The sequence below is a fragment of the Pan paniscus genome, chromosome 2 (assembly GCF_029289425.2).
Source record: "Pan paniscus chromosome 2, NHGRI_mPanPan1-v2.0_pri, whole genome shotgun sequence".
NCBI lineage: Eukaryota > Metazoa > Chordata > Mammalia > Primates > Hominidae > Pan > Pan paniscus.
The window spans coordinates 147,984,908-148,001,442 of NC_085926.1; the positions used below are offsets into that span (position 1 = coordinate 147,984,908).

General features: G+C 38.2%; 1 long non-coding RNA gene across 1 annotated transcript in view; it reads left to right on the forward strand.

Annotated features, from left to right (window-relative positions):
* Positions 1–2,089: 2,089 nt before the first annotated feature.
* Positions 2,090–16,535, forward strand: part of LOC130541366 (uncharacterized) — a 55,577-nt gene continuing 41,131 nt past the window's right edge. Inside the window, exon 1 of the long non-coding RNA XR_008955411.1 lies at positions 2,090–2,244. This is a non-coding gene — a long non-coding RNA (uncharacterized LOC130541366). The remainder of the gene's footprint in view (positions 2,245–16,535) is intronic.

Sequence of the window (16,535 nt, forward strand, 5' to 3'; positions counted from 1 at the left end):
GCATCTGCTTGGAACCCACAACTATGAGACTCGCTACCCGCCCTGGTTCCTAAGGTCACTGACTCCCTCAGGAGGGCCCTGCCAGGCACTGCTTAGCCATCGTTTACTGTGGCTCAAACACGTACAGCATATACAGCAATGGCCTACACAGAAATGGACATCTTGTCCTCACAAAGATTACAAAACAGCCTGAAGCTTTGCAGGCACCTGCTGGTTTGTGATCCTAGGACCATCTATGTGCCTTGGTTTCCCCATCTGTAAAATGGCAGTGACAGAAAAGGCAGAGCTTGCTCAACTCTGGGGACATATTCAGGTAGAATGATGCAATGTGACTAGCATCCCCTGAAGGCTGAGGGTTGAATGAAAGATGAAACCTGAAACCTTTCACCTGGTGCCTGGTCTGTACTGGCCTGAACCACCCAGCTGTGTGACAGTCAGCTGCTCAGGAAAGTGCAGGGTGAGTCAGTCGGAAGTTGAGTCCAGGCTCCTTTCTTTCTTACAACTTTGTGACTCCCGCAAGCTCATTCCCCTAGAGGCATCACTTTCATGTATTGTCTGGAGCAGTTCCTGGTACATTATTGGCATGTAATAAATATTTGTTGAAATAATGAATGTGCACTTATGGATCTCAGTTTCTTACTTTACATAATGGGGACAATGATGTACCTCATGGGAATGAATTAGGATTAATTGAGAAAACAGTTTAAAGAGACCTGATACACATATGCAGATAATTGAAATTGGTCCCCTTCCTTACACCAGATACAAAAATTAACTCAGGATGGATTAAAGACTTAAATTTAAAACCCCAAATCAAAAAATCAAAGTGCCATGTTGCTACTGATGAAAGCTGGCTCAGAGGACATGGCTTAAGCATGTGAACACGTGGGTCCTAACACTCCACTCAATTTAAGACCCTGCACAGATTCTTTGGACATACTGGACCACTTCAGGCCTTCCCTGCAAGGGCCATTTCCATAAGCTTATGTGTGAAGTTGCAGAGTCAGCCTCCCTCTGTAGCTGAGAGGACCAGACAGAGCTGAGTATTTTCAGGCCCTTCTCCCAAATGCAGCATTCAGTTAAGTTGGCTCCCCCAGGGATGAGAGTGTGAAGGGACATAAAGATGCTCCTGGAAGAAAATGCTAAGGGAACCCTCCCCAAATGAAGCGGTTAATCAACCCCTTCGATGGAAAACTAAGGGGACATGGGAAGGATATGTCCCCTCTGCTAATATTTCTTACCTTGGACCTGTGTGCTTTATGCTTTTCTGTAAGATTGGAATACTTTATCAAGTGCCAGTGAAAAAGAATTTTATTTCCTTCTTTTTATTTCTTTTGATTGATCTTAGATATGAAAATTTTTATTGGGAAAGACTGTATATATATTTGGCTACTATAGCGGGCATATTAATTACCTATTGTGCCATAATCAATAATCCCATACTGCAGTAACTTAAAACAGCAATAAATATTTATTATTTCACATAGTTTCTGCAAGTCAAGAATTCAGGCCAGGCACGGTTGCTCATGCCTATAATTCCAGCACTTTGGGAAGCTGAGGCGGGTGGATCACAAGGTCAGGAGATCGAGGCCATCCTGGCCAACATGGCGAAACCCTGTCTCTACTAAAAATGCAAAAATTAGCTGGGCATGGTGGTGGGTGTCTGTATTCTGAGCTACTCAGGAGGCTGAGGCAGGATAATTGCCTGAACCCAGGAAGCAGAGGTTGCAGTGAGCCAAGATCACGCCACTGCACTCCAGCCTGGGTGACAGAGCGAGACTCCATCTCAAAAAAAAAAATTCAAGAGTGGTTTAGCTGGGTGGTTCTGCTGAAGTCACATAGCAAGTGGTGGAGCTGGAATTTGATCTCAGATCCATTAAATAAAGTTTAACTTCTCAAACAGTTCAAATCAGTACTTCCCAACTAATGCCTTTCCAAATCACCTGAAGAATCTAATTCAAATGCAGTCTGTTTCAGCAGGGTTTGGGTCAGGTGAGGTTCTGCATAGCTAACAATACCCCAATTATGCTATGCTGCTGCCAAGGGACCTCACAAGGAGGTAGTACAAGCCACTGCTAGTGGCTATACAAAAGAGTGAAGCCTTCTAAGTACAGTACCTGGCACAATGAATTGTCAAGCAAATGGCAAATCTTCTCTGCAGAGGGGAACTGAGACCCAGTACCCACAATCCATTCTGGAGTCTCCTAATAATCCTGAAGAGGGAAGCCCAGAGGAAATCATCTGGTGAGCTTATCTCATTCTTCTAAAAAAGCGATGAGGATTGGTTTGAGGAGAGCTGCAGTGGGAGGCTGAGGGTCAAAGCCACACTATTTCTGGAGGCTTCGTCCTTTTTCCTGGGATCAGACTCTACTTTTGTGCCATCATCCACCTTTGGGGAGGTCCATGAAGGTCATCTGCTTTTGGGGGTGCATTTGGGACCAGGCAGGAAGCTGCACTTCCCAACTTACCCAAACACAGCTTCTCAACGGGGGCTTCCAAGTTGGGGGAAGGGCTGTGCATGAAGCAGTCTGTGTGTGGGTGTTGGGGAGCTGAAGGGACATCCCCAGCTGGGCCAGGGAGCTCTGGTCTCTCCTTGTTTGTCTCCTACAACTGTGGCAACAACACAAAGCCTCTCAGTATGTGCATATTGCTTTGTAGTATCTCTTAGAGAGACAAGATAATGACTATTTTTCTTAGCTTATCCACGAAGTTAACATATAATGCATTAATTGCATTTAGGAGCATTTATTCAACCAAGTGTAACTAGTAATTTCAAAAAATGCCCAATAATACTGATGTTACAGCACACTTGGAGTGCTTTGCTCCAGAAATACCAAGCATTTCCTCCGTTTGGCACCGGGGAGAATCCTGGCACTTTGCTTCAGAAACAAATCTCTTTAATTCCTGCGGACTCTGCATCAAGCCTGCATTGCTCTTTGTTTTTTCCAAGGCTAGGACCTGGGCTGTTTCCCTTCTTTCATCTTCAGATCACTTTAGCCACCCACCAATGTGATTTCTGAAAGCACTGTGTGAAAATTTGAGAATCATGTTGTGTAAACCAGTCTCTGTTTCACGGTAAACCTCTCTTCCCTCCACCCTCACAAAGCCCAGAGCCAGGGACAGAAAGGAATGGGAAAGTGGATTTGCCTTCCCCAGGACTTCCCAGCCAGGGCACAGGAAGATAACAATGCTACCTCCCAGCATCTCCTAATCTCTCTAGAAATGAAAATGCTCTATCCCCTTCGCACTGCAAGGAAGAGGTGTGAGGCTCTCAATCCACACAGCTGGATATCAAAATCTTAAATGTTTTAAGAAAACAAGATGAGTAAGGTTAGAGAAGTGAGTCAGAAATGCCAAGTAGCAGATGTGAAAATGTGAGGAAACCACAGCCTCAGTGAACTAAAGGCTTTACAGCAGAAGATGCCAAAAGTTTTTGATTGTCACATGTATGTTTGTCCATGTATCTCTGTGCTGTGGCTTGAATGTTTACGTCCACTCCAAAATTTACGTGGAAATTTAATCCCCAATGCAACAGTATTAAGAGGTAGGGCCTTTAGGAGGTGATTAGTCTATGAGGGCTCCTCCCTCACCAATGGCATTAGCACCTTATAAAAGCATTAAAGGAAAATAGCTAGGCCCTTTGTGCTCTTGTGCCCTTCCACTATGAGAGGACACAGTGTTCGTCTTCTCTGGAAGAGACAGCATTTAAGGCACCATCTTCGAAGTAAAGGCTGGGCCCTCACCAGACACTGAACCTGCTGGCATTTGGATTTTGAACTTCCCAGCCTCCATAACTGTAAGTAATACATTTACACTGTTTATAAATTACCCAGTCTGTGGAATTTTGTTATAGTAACAGGACTGAACTAAGACCCCCTCATATATTAATATATACATCTTAAAAATTATGTAATGGGAAATATAAAGAATAGGAGTTAAAGTCACCCTCGGTGGAAGTTCCACTATTTTTTCTCTATACCCTAATGCCTCCTCTCATGTTATCTCTGCAGTGCCTGCATCCCACTGTGGAGACTCCTGTTGCATTAATAATTAGGGCTGGGCAGACAGAGCTAAGCCTGAGGCTGGGTTGCTACTTTCTTACCCATATAACCTCGGGGAAATGACCTTTCTGAGACTTCTATTGAAGAGTCTGTAAAAGCAGATAATGATAGTACTACTTCCAGGATTGTGGTGAGAATTCAGTGAGATATTGCATGGAAAGCATTTAGCACAATCCTGGTCCATGATAAATGTTTGATATTTGTTAGTAATAATTATTCAATGACTTGACGCTCCCAGTAAAGAAAAATTACCAAAACTTCAGAAATAAGGCAAGAGGATGAATAACTGTGTGCCTTTCAATGTCATAGCAGAGAGCTGTCCAATAGGCCTACCCAAGGTCATGTGACACTGTAGGGTAGGAACTTTGTCTGGCACAATTGGCTATTGATTTGCATCCAGTTCCCCTAAAGTTAGATATTAACTAACTAAGTTGCACATGATTTGGTCTACTAGAGGATGCAAATAGTTTTTGTTGAGTAGAACAGATAACCATAGGGGTTACGGTTATATTGCTTTTGTTTTTGCTTTGTTTCATATCTACTTTAGGAACTTGGTGGTGTCAACATCTTGTCTCTTACTAAGTATGTATTCATCTTGTGTATCCTCTTTTGAACCAGCTTTATCATCCTGCTGGTTCCCTCATTAATTAGGTAAATAATCTCTGACTTATATGCATTATATACTGAGTAAAGGAGCTGTATTCGTATTATCATAGTTACATGATCTCCTTTATTTCAACTTCCCCACCAAGCTCTTGGCTACCAGGTGCCTCAACCTACCCTGAAATACCTCCAAGGAAGATAATTTCCAAACTTATATCCACATCCTACCTTCCTTTTAAGGCAAGTTAGCATCTTATTTTAACTGTTTAATTCAAGAAGTATTTGCTGAAAAAAATAAAATATTAACTCTAATTGCTTTTAAGTGGTAGGATTTGGGATGATTTTTTTCCCATTTTCTATTTTACTATTGTCCACATTTTCTATATTAATGATGTACAGTACTTGTAATGAAAAGAGAAAAAAATGTAACTTCTAAAAAAGTGAGGACCTATTATATGCATGTCAACAGGTAGGACCCAGGAGAGAACACAATGGTGAATAATCCACTCTTCCTGACTTTGACAGTACAAAAGTGTAAAGCTATAAAACAGGACAGAATATAAGTACAGATTGGAAAATAACATATTGTGTCTGTGGGGAAAAGGCTGAGGAGAGGATGGAAGGGAAGGAATTGTCTTGGAGGGGTAGCATCTGATAATCCCATTAATAGCTACTAGCTAGTATTTAATGTATATTTGTTACATGCCAAGCACCCTCCTAATTCCTTCACATGCACCTCATTTAACTTTCTTCTTTTTTTGTTATTGTGTTAAAAGGATGTTGTATAAGATTTACTGTCTTAAGCATTTTTAATTGCATGGCGTAATAGTGTTAAGTATATTCACATTGTTGTGAAATGGATGTCCAGAACTTTTTCATCTTTCAAATTTGACACTCTATACCCATTAAACAACAACTCCCCTTCTCATCTCCCCTCAGCCCCTGGTAACTACCATTTTACTGTGTTTCTATGAATTTGGCTACTTTAGATACCAGAGATCAGTGGAGTCCTACTGTATTTTTGTGTGTGAGTGACTGGCTTATTTCACTTAGCATAGTGTCTTCAAGGTTCATCCATGTTGTAGAGTGCAAAAGGATTTCCTTTCTTTTTAAGGCTGAATAATATTCCATTGTTTGTATATACCACATTTTGTTAATCCATTTATACATCGATGAATGGAATACATGGGTTACTTTCACTTTTTGGCCTTTGTGAATAATGCTGCTATGAACATGGTGTGCAAATACCTCTTCAAGATACTGCTGTCAATTATTTTGGGTATATATCCAGTAATGAGGTTGCTGGATCATATGGTAGTTCTATTTTTAAATTGTTGACAATCTCCATACTGTTTTCCATAGTGATTGTACATTTCACATTTCCACCAACAGTGCCCAAGCAATCCAGTTTCTCCACAGCCTCACCAACACTTGTTATTTTCTGCTTTTTGACACCAGCCATGCAAATGAGTGTAAAGTGATATCTCATTGTGGTTTTGATTTGCATTTTTCTGATAATCAGTGATGCTGAGCATCTTTTCATATATTAGCCATTTGAATATCATATCATATTTAGAAAACCATCTATTCAGGTCTTTTGCCCATTTTCTGAGAGTTATTTGATTATTTTGTTGTTGAGTTATAGAAGTTCTTTATAAATTCTATATATTAATCCCTCATCAGATATATGATTTGCTAATATTTTCTACCATTCTGTAGGTTACCTACAGAATCTACAGTGATTGTGTCCTTTGATGCACAGAAATTTTTAAGTTTGACATAGTTCTATTTGCCTAATTTTTGCTTTTGTAGCCTATACTTCTGTTGTATCCAAGAAATCATTTTTCATATCCAAGAAATCATTGCCAAGTTCAATGTCATGAATATTTTCCCCTGTTTTCTTCTGGTAATTTTACAATTTTAGGTCTTACATTTATGTTTTTAATCCATTTTGAGTTAATTTTCTGTACGTGGTATAAGGTAAGGGCCCAACTTTATTTTTCGCATGCAGATATCCAGTTTTTCCCACACCATTTGTTGAAGAGATTTTTTTTTCTTCCTCATTGAGGGGTCTTGGCATCCTTGTTGAAAATTACTTGGCCATATACATGAGAGTTTGTTTCTGAGCTACTATTCTATTCTATTGGTCCATTTGTGTTATGCCAGTGCCACATTGTTTTGATTACTGAAGCTTTGTAATGTTTTGAAATCAGGACTTGGAAGTTCTCCAACTTTGTTATTTTTCAAAATTGTTTTGGTTATTGAGGTTCCCTTGAGATTCCATATAAATTTTAGGGCAAATTTTTCTATTTCTGCAAAAAATGCCATTGGGATTTTGATAGGGATTCTATTGAATCTATAGATAACTTTGGGTAGTGTGACATCTTAGCAATATTAAGTCCTCCAATCCATGAACATAGGATATCTTTTCATTTATTTGTATCTTCCTTAATTTATTTCAGTACTGATTTATAGTTTTCAGTGCACAAGTCTTTCACCTCCTTATTTATGTTTATTTCTAAGTATTTTGTTCTTTTTAATGTTACTAGAAATGAAATTGTTTTCTTAATTTTTTTGGTTTATTGTTAATGTATAGAAATGCAGCTGATTTCTGTATGTTGATTTTGTATCCTGCAACTTTTGCTGAATTAGTGTACTAGTTTCAATAAGGCTTTATTTATTTATTTATTTATTTGGTGTATATGGTATCTTTAGGACATTGTACAGATAACATTATGTCATCTGCAAACAGAGATCATTTTACTTCTTCCTTTCTCATTTGCCTTTTATTTCTTTTTCTTGTCTGATTGCTCAGGCTTTAATTCTCTTCATTTTATGGATTAGGAAACTGAAGCTTTGAGAAGTTAATTAGCTTGCCTGAGGTAATCAGCTAAGCAGCAAAGTTAGAATAAAAACATGACTTTTGAACTCTACAGCTAGGAATTTAATCCCAATAGTGTTGAGTAGGGCTTTACCTGGTTGAGATGGGAAGGGTGGGGGCATTTGGGCAGATGGATTCTGACTTGTTTAATATGATCTGCTATATCTTTTAGAGATTGCCACATTCCAATCAATAAACTCAGAGATGCTGAAGCAAAACTATGCTGAGTATAATTTTCTTCTTTTGTTTGTTTGTTTTGAGATACGGTCTCACTCTGTAACCCAGGCTGGAGTGGCATGATCTAGGCTCACTGCAGCTTGGACCTCCTGGGCTCAAGCAATCTTTTCACCTCAGCCTCCTGAGTAGCTGGGACTACATCATCACACCCAGCTATTTTTTTTTTTTTTTTTTTTTTTTGGTAGAGATGAGGTCTCACTACTTTGTGCAGGCTGGTCTTGAAGTCCTGGGCTCAAGCAATCCTCCTGCCTTGGTTTCTGAAAATGCTGAGATTACAAGTGTGAGCCACCATTCCCAATCTTTTTTGTTTGTTTGTTTGTTTGTTTTTTAGTGTTTTGGAAGACAATTTTTGTTCTAGGGTCAGTTCAAACAGCAGACTTAAATGGAATAAATTTGTACTGGCAACGAACATACTGTTAAAGTTGCCTTTGTGAATATACCCTTGATAGTCATTTGTATTCTTATAGTTTTTTTTTCTTTACACATATACTCAAACTTTTAGAGCTGAAAGAGATCTTAGAGAGGAAACAAAAGGGTAAAAAGGAGAACTTAAGTAATCCATTCCTCCCTTCCTTCCTTTTGTAGAAGTAGTACATGCTACCTAACTGTTTATAAAGCAACATAATTTAAAGAAGGAATTGCCTCCTGTTTGATGTCTGTTTCATCTTCACCATCTTCCTGTGGGTAAAACCACATTTAAAATTTGATGGGTCTCCATCTAGACTTAATTTCTATGCTTAGACATATACCACACACACACATACACACACACACACACACACACACACACACACACACATACACACAGTTGTGATATTATTTTTGTCCTCTTTTTTTTAACAAAATAACAAAAAAATGGTATCATACTATACCCAGGGGTCTGCAACTTGCCTTTTGTCCACTCTGAAAAAGCACAAATTCTATGTGTCTTGATTGAATTTCATTTATTGAAAAGATATCCCTAGACTCAACTAACATCTTCAGACACCATTTGCCCTGTAATGACTGAAACTCCATGGCAACATATAGTATCGCCAGTTACCAAAAAACAAATATTAACACCTCACTGCTGCAGATATTTAAAACCTTCATTTCCCAAGATTCCCATTTTTTGTGTTGTATGTGCATACTTAACTCCCAATGGAATCAACAGGAAAGTTGTCTTGTTTTCATTGTGGTTCAGGGCCATCCCCTAGTATGGTTTTTGGTGGAGGACTTAGGCCAAGAAAAGAGTAAAGCCTTAGTGAGAACCAAGTTCATTCATGCTCTAAAAGAAAAGTGCCTACCATTTGCCCAGGCCTTATCTCCTGATCCTCTCTTTGAAGGAGCTGTTCTTTTAAAATCATTAATCTCTAAAATGATACTCTCCCTGTTATGGCACTCACCCTATCACCAATTTACATCATGGAAAAAATCAAGTCTTAAATATTTCACAATTACAATAATACCAGGCACATTGTTAAACATTTTTATGAATTATCTAATGCAGTCCTCTGAACCATGTGTATAATATGTAATGTTACACAGCATTGTATATTCTCCTTATTTTACAGGTGAGGGAACTGAGACTTATGGAGCTTTTGTATCTAACCCACATCATAAAGCTTGTGAGGAAGCCAGAGTTTGAAGCCAAACAGCCTTGCTCTTATATTTTAAGTGACCCTAAAAATGAATTCCCAGGAGCTGTATTATCATGATGGGGATGTGGATGTTTAGGTGGCTGGGATTTCCTTCTATCTGGTTTCTTCAGAAAGGCATATTCCGTTGTTTGGAAGTCAGTTGGTTTTGAAACAAGAACAAACCCCTTGATAGCCATATGGAGATTTGCTATTCTGCCTACACTTTAAATTAACCTTATTGATGGATTTCCTGCCAAGCTTAGTTTCATTTATTATGCATGTTCCTTTTGGTAGGTGGAAGGAAAAAATGTGAGAATTATCCTCTAAATAAAGCAATATATAAGCCAGGCTTATAAATTTTCTGAAGTTTATTTTTATTTGCCAAGTGTTCTGTACTTTTCTGGGGGTAAGTGCGTTTATTAAGTAAAAAAGTATAGTGATATCTTGAAATAAGGATATTTTAGTAGTACACAACCGTGAGTGGATCTATTTTCTCTTTCATTCATCCTTGTCAGCTGAGGCCATTCCCAGCCAGCAGCTAGGGGTGAAGTGGTATCAAGATGGGTGAGCTGGTTTATTGTTTCTTTCTGAGTTAAAGAAATTTCAGCCTGAAATCCTATTCCTTTTGGATTCTAAAATGTGGCAACATATGAATGTATTAGAATAGTTGTCCTAAGACTTACTATAGGGCTGCAAGTCAGGAGCAGGCTTCCCTGTATGTGATGTGGAAAATGAACGCTCTGGAGTATTCTCATCTTGGGATAAAAAAATATGAATCAGAGAAGGGGAAGTAAGATAAAATGTCTTCATTTAATCTTTTCTGACATTACCGAAGGTGGCCAGATGACAATGCTGTGTGTATGGTATAGCCTTGGCATTCGATGATGGGGAAAGAAGTTCAGGTCAGTGGTACTCATAAATAGCTATTTTGTAATTGTCCTATCTAAATGAAGCTGGACTTGGGAAAGGTGAGAAGTTCCCAAAACAATTCACAGCCCAGTGGTTGCTGTAAATCACTTGGAGCTCTGGATATTTCTGTCTGACTGGGAAGAATAATGACCCAGCTGATCAGTTACATATGTGGATTTGTTCAGAGAATTTCTGATGGAATCTGTGATTCTAAACCCTGTCAGGTCCCACGCTCCCTTTTATAACAAATATTTGAACACCCCTTTTAGTATACTGGAATGAAATTTATATATGACACATTTAAAAATAAATATAACATCCTGTTATAACAGGAGAACAAAATAGAGAGTCATTTTTAATAAGATATGTATCTCAATTTGCAAATGCCGAGACAAGACTACTGTTAAAAGATAATTTTTTAAAAAAAGATAAAATCATGACTCTCACCCAGATATAAAAATGAGCATATGTTGTATATTTTAATTAACTCAAAATGAGGAACCAGGCAAATGTTATAACCTGTTTAAGAGACTAACCACATAGTGGACACATTTATAGATCAGGAATATTGAAATGAATGTACAAATGAAGGCAAAACTAACTTCTTTAATAGTAGGGTAGAGAGGTCAATTGAACATTTACCAAATAGGTCAGAATTTGCATGTCTACAGACAAAAATTAATTTGCATTGTTCTCAGTTATCTATATTTTACCAAGTTGTAGCATAGTCTCCATGTAATTAGAACCAGATAACCTGGAGGTGTGTAGGTAGATGGTGCACAGTTCTCCATTGCAGCACACTCTATATTATCCCTAATGAAACTGTCAGACATTTGCAACTATAGGTAAAAACATGCTGAATGAGGCATCTATACAGGCAGACTGACTCAGTTGGCTGGATTGTCAGCCAGAATACCTTAAACAGTGATGGCTTCAGCTAGTTTCTGAACTTGGAACCAGCTCTTAGTAAATTTCTGAACAAAGAAAGTATACTCTTTCCTCACTTTACACCATGCCTGAACTCCTAGAAAATTCAGTGCTTTTTAAGACTGTTTGAAAACACTTTGTATGCATAATGGGGTTGGATTTTAGTTAAGATAATTATAAGTATGTTTTTCAGATAATTAATATAATAATTATAAACATACAAATATCTGGCAGGATGTCCAAAAGTTGTGGGGCATGCAGCAAATCCTTTATTTTGCAGGGACTCTACCATCTTAGTCCTACCCACCAAATGCAAGTGGTGTCCTTCCAAGCACTGTGACCACCAAAAAAACTCTGACAAGTTAATACACTCCCTAGGGATGGATAGTGCCCACATGGAGAAGCACTGTCATTGCTGAAATATGTTTGGGACCCATAGCTTTATTCCCACTTCCAACAAAACCGTCTGCTCAGCCGGGCAACTGTGGAGAAAGACAGAGAGCCTTCTTGATCAGGGCTGTGCCAAAAAAAAAATTCTTAATTAAAAAAATTGACCCATCCTTTCTGAATTCCTCTCTTCCAAGTTTAACTCTTCAACACGGTGAAAGACAAAGGAGGCCCCTCACTGAAAGTAACTCCCAGCCTACCCACCCCCAATCTATTTGACTGGAGTTTGCTTCTGCTTTTCTGAAGAGTTCTTGCCATTAAGACCTGTGGTATAGAGGCTGATGCAGACAGAAAATAGCACAGTCAAATAACCAAAGGGGACAGGCTGTTCACAAACTAAGTGAAGTGGTGGGACCATGTGTACCTGCCACGACCTGAGGGACAGCTGCCAATCAAACTCAACCTCATGTTGCCAGATCTTCTGATTTATTTCCAAGAGAAACTGGAAATCTGAAATATTTATATGTAATTATTCAGGTCTTAGATGTTAGCTGATATGTGTGTGTATACATATGTGTGGGTATAGATGGATAGATACATGCATCATGCATACATACTGTTCTTCATACTTAGACCTATGAATAAAAGAAACAATACCTTAGGTACAGACGAGGTCCCTCCTTTGAATCAGAATGAACACTGTGAGGTAGGTGTTATTTAGCCCCATTGCAGAGATGAAGGAATAGGAGTGTAGAGAAATTAAGCAACTTGCCTAAAGTCACACAGTCAGTAGCAAGACTGGAATTTTAATCAGGCCTGTTTTGCTTCCTGATACCACATTGCTGCCCAGTCTATGAAGAGAACGCACCATCTATTAAAAGACCACAGGACATTGTTTTATTCATTTTTTAATGACTCAAAGGCAAAAAATTCAAGCTACGAGCAATGTTTGCTGAAAGCAGCATTTATTTAAGTAAAGTTAACTTTTCTTAGAGCTTCTTGATCTGGCCCTGCCAGGAGCCTACAGGGCTTTTTGGAGAAGGAAGAGTGGATGGGTTTTGATAGTGTTTGCAGTGAGCTGGATGAGTCATTTGCTGTGTTAGCCTGCCATCCATCAAAGCTGGTGATAAGAATGAATCCCTGGGGGTTGCTTGTGAAAAATGTTAAAAGCTTTAATTGAAAGGATCTCCAACTGAGGCCACAAGTAACTTTCTCATTGTGAATTCCTGTCTTGCCCCCAAATGCCCTGGGGCCCCACCAAATGGCAGGCCCAGGTCATTCTGATGTGCTTAAGCCATAAGCCTCTGGCAGGGCTTTGATGATGCTAGGCCTGGAGTCCTGTGCCACCCCCAACAGGGAGGGACACACTGTGAGAAATGTCATCTGTCAGGGTCTGCAAATTAAACCAGCCTTATGGAAAGTGGGGAAGTTTAATGTTTAAAATGTCCTGATTGAAATGCTCACATGATGAAAAAGATGGGCTTGGTCACCTGAAAGGGCATGTGTTGTACTAAGGCAGCAGGCACGGCACCTGAAGCTTCTCATTCGCTTCATGAGGTTCATAATGAACTTTTAGCCCTTTCCTTTCCTTTGTTTGTGCATCTGTCTATCCATTTGCTGCCCCAACTCAGTTCATGGTGTGAGCCAGGCTGACATTCTATTCAAATCAGCAGGCATTTCTCCTTCTAGAGTGGATGTGCTACTGGGAAGCTGTCATAAGCTTCCCCAGGCTGCTTAAGGGGAGAGTAGAGAAAAAGCAGTTAAGAATTCCTGTGTTAGAGCTCTCATCTAGAAGCTTTTCAAACAAGCAAACATCCCACCCCTTTAAAAAATGTTTTTATTACACCCATGATACATGCTCAATAAAGACAAAGTAGGGAGAAGAAAGACAAAAACAAAATAAAAAGCCTTGATCCCACTTCTTGAGAAATATGTGTGTGTTCAGGGTAAGCTGCAGGAGAAGGCAGCAGTGTCAGTGAAATGTCCTCTGAATCTAAAAAGAAGTTAGGCAAGAACTGGCCCCCACATTCACTACTCTCTTCCTACAGAGTCTGGAAGAAGATGATCATGCAGTTCCCTAATCTCTCTGTGGATAAAATTTCTTTTGTTGATAGATAAGACTGGGAAAACAATTATTACTGGTATTTGGAATAATATAGTAAAAAGTTTAACAATTACCCACCAATATGTACTCTGAGCTTAAAATCCAAAGCAATTTAGGAACATTCTCTATGTATATTGCAAATCATATACCATTATGTGAGCCCTTGGGATGCTTAGGAGGGGAGGCAGAGAATACAAATGTGGAAATGAAATGCAGGGCAGCACAAATTGTGTAAATGAAATCTAGACTGTTTCTGGGAACATAATTTCATGAATAAAGATGATCTAGCATCTCTGAACTATGTATTTTAAGATTAATATTTCTCAATAATACTTGTCAAAGTGAGTGGCAGTAGAATCCATAATAAGTACTTTATTGAATTATATTTAGTTTAAATATAAATGTAAAAAGGCACCATGAATTCTCATGTCAAATTATGTCACCCAAAAGTTAATTAGTTGTACCATGGTACAAAAAAAGAATTATTTTTAATTTGGCAAAATACAGGTTTGTGTTTCTAACAATTCAGTCAAAGACTTTTTTAAAATTAATACAATTTATTTTTAAACCAGTTTTAGGTTCATAGAAAAATTGAGCAGAAAGTACAGAGAGTTGCCATATCCCCCTGTCCCACAACCTCCTCTACTAATAACATCCCCTACCACAGTGGTACATTCATTACAATCAATGAACCTACACTGATGCATCATTAGCACCCAAAGCTCATAGTTTACATTAGGATTCACTCTTGGTGTTATGTTTCTATGGGTTTTGTTAAATGTATGATGATGTTTATCAGTGTCTACTGCTGTAGTATCATTCAGAATCATTTCATTGCCCTAAAAATCTTCCATTGCCCTCCCTCCTCAACCCTGGCAACCACTGATCTTTTAACTGTCCCCATAGTTTTGCCTTTTCTGGAATGTCATATAGTTGGAATTATATAGTATGTAGCCTTTTCAGATTGGTTTCTTTCACTTAGTAGCGTGCATTTAAGTTGCCTCAATGTTTCATGGCTTGATAACTTGATAACTTATTTAGCTCTGAATAATATTTCTTGATAAGGATATACCACAGTTTATATCCATTCACCTACTAAAAACATTTTGGTTATTTTCAATTTTTGGCAATTATGAACAAAGCTGCTATAAACATCCATGTGCTGGTTTTTGTGTGGAGTTGCCAATTCCGTTGGATAAACACTGAGGAGTGTGATTGTTGGATCTTTAGGTAAGAATATGTGTAGTTTTGTAAGAAACTGCCAAGCTGTCTTCCAATATTTGCGTTCCTACCAGCAATAAATGTTGTCCTGTTGTTCCACATCCTTACCAGCATTTGGAGTTGTCAGTGTTTTGTATTTTGGCCATTCTAATATTTGTTTTAATTTGTAACTCTCTTATGAAATATGATGAACATCTTTATATATGTTCACTTTCCATATATATATGGAACAGACTATTTACATATATATCTATCTTCTTTGATTAGGGGTCTGTTCAGGTTTTTATCCACTTTTTAATAAGGTTGTTATTTTTCTATTGTTGAGTTTGAAGAGTTCTTCGTATATTTCATATAACAGTCCTTTATTATATATTTCTTATTTTCTAATATATGTGTCCAATTCAATAAATTTTCCTTTAAGCACTGCTTTTGCTGCATATTACACATTTTGATGTTTTATTTTAATTTTCATTTAGCTCAAAATGTTTTAAAATTTCTCTTAAGATTTCTTCTTTGACCCATATATTATTTGGAAGTATGTTGTTTAATCCCCAAGTACATTGGATTTCAGACATCTTTCTGTTATTGATTTTAGTTTAATTCCATTGTGATCTGAGAATAGAAGTTGTATGATTTCTCATTTTTAAAATTTGTTAGGGTGTGTTCTATGTCCCACAGAAGTACTGTCATTCCCCTCATAATGACGTTTCAGTCAACAAAGGACCACGTGTATGACAGTGGTCCCATCAGATTATAATGGAGCTGAAAAATTCCTATCACTTAGTGATGTTGTAATATCACAGCATAACACATTACTTTTCTATGTTTAGGTATGTTTAGACACACAAATACTTATCATTGTCTTACAGTTGCCTACAGTGTTCTGTACAGTAACATGCTCTATGGATTTGTAGCCCAGGAGCAATAGGCTACACCATTATAACATAGGGGCATAGTAGGCTGTACCATCTATGTTTGCATAAGTATACTCTATGATGTTTGCACAATGATGAAATTGCCTGACGATGCATTTCTCAGAACATATTCCCATTGTTAAGTGATGCATGACTGTAGTCTATAGATGTCAATTATATCCCATTGATTGATGGTGATGTTGAGTTCAACTATACCCTTACTAATTTTCTGCCTGCTGGATTTGTCCACTTCTGATAGATGGGTGTTAAGGTTTCCAACTACAATAGCAGACTCATCTATTTCTCTTGCATTTCTACCAGTTTTTGCCTCAGGTATTTGACATTTGGCTGTTAGACACATACACATTAAAGATCGTTATGTCTTTGTGATGTATTGATCCTTTTATCATTATGCAGTGCCCCTTTTTATCCCTAATATCTTTCGTTGCTCTGAAGCCTGCTCCTTCTGAAGTTAATATAGCAACTCCTCCTTCTTTTGATTAGTGTTAGCCTGGTTTATCTTTCTCTATTTACTTCTAATCTACATGTTTCTTTGTATTTTAAGTGGGTTTCTTATAGGCAACATGAAGTTGGGTCCTTTTTTCTATCCACTCTGAGGATCTTTGTCTTTTAATTAGTGTAGGTAGACCATTGACATTTAAAGTGATTATA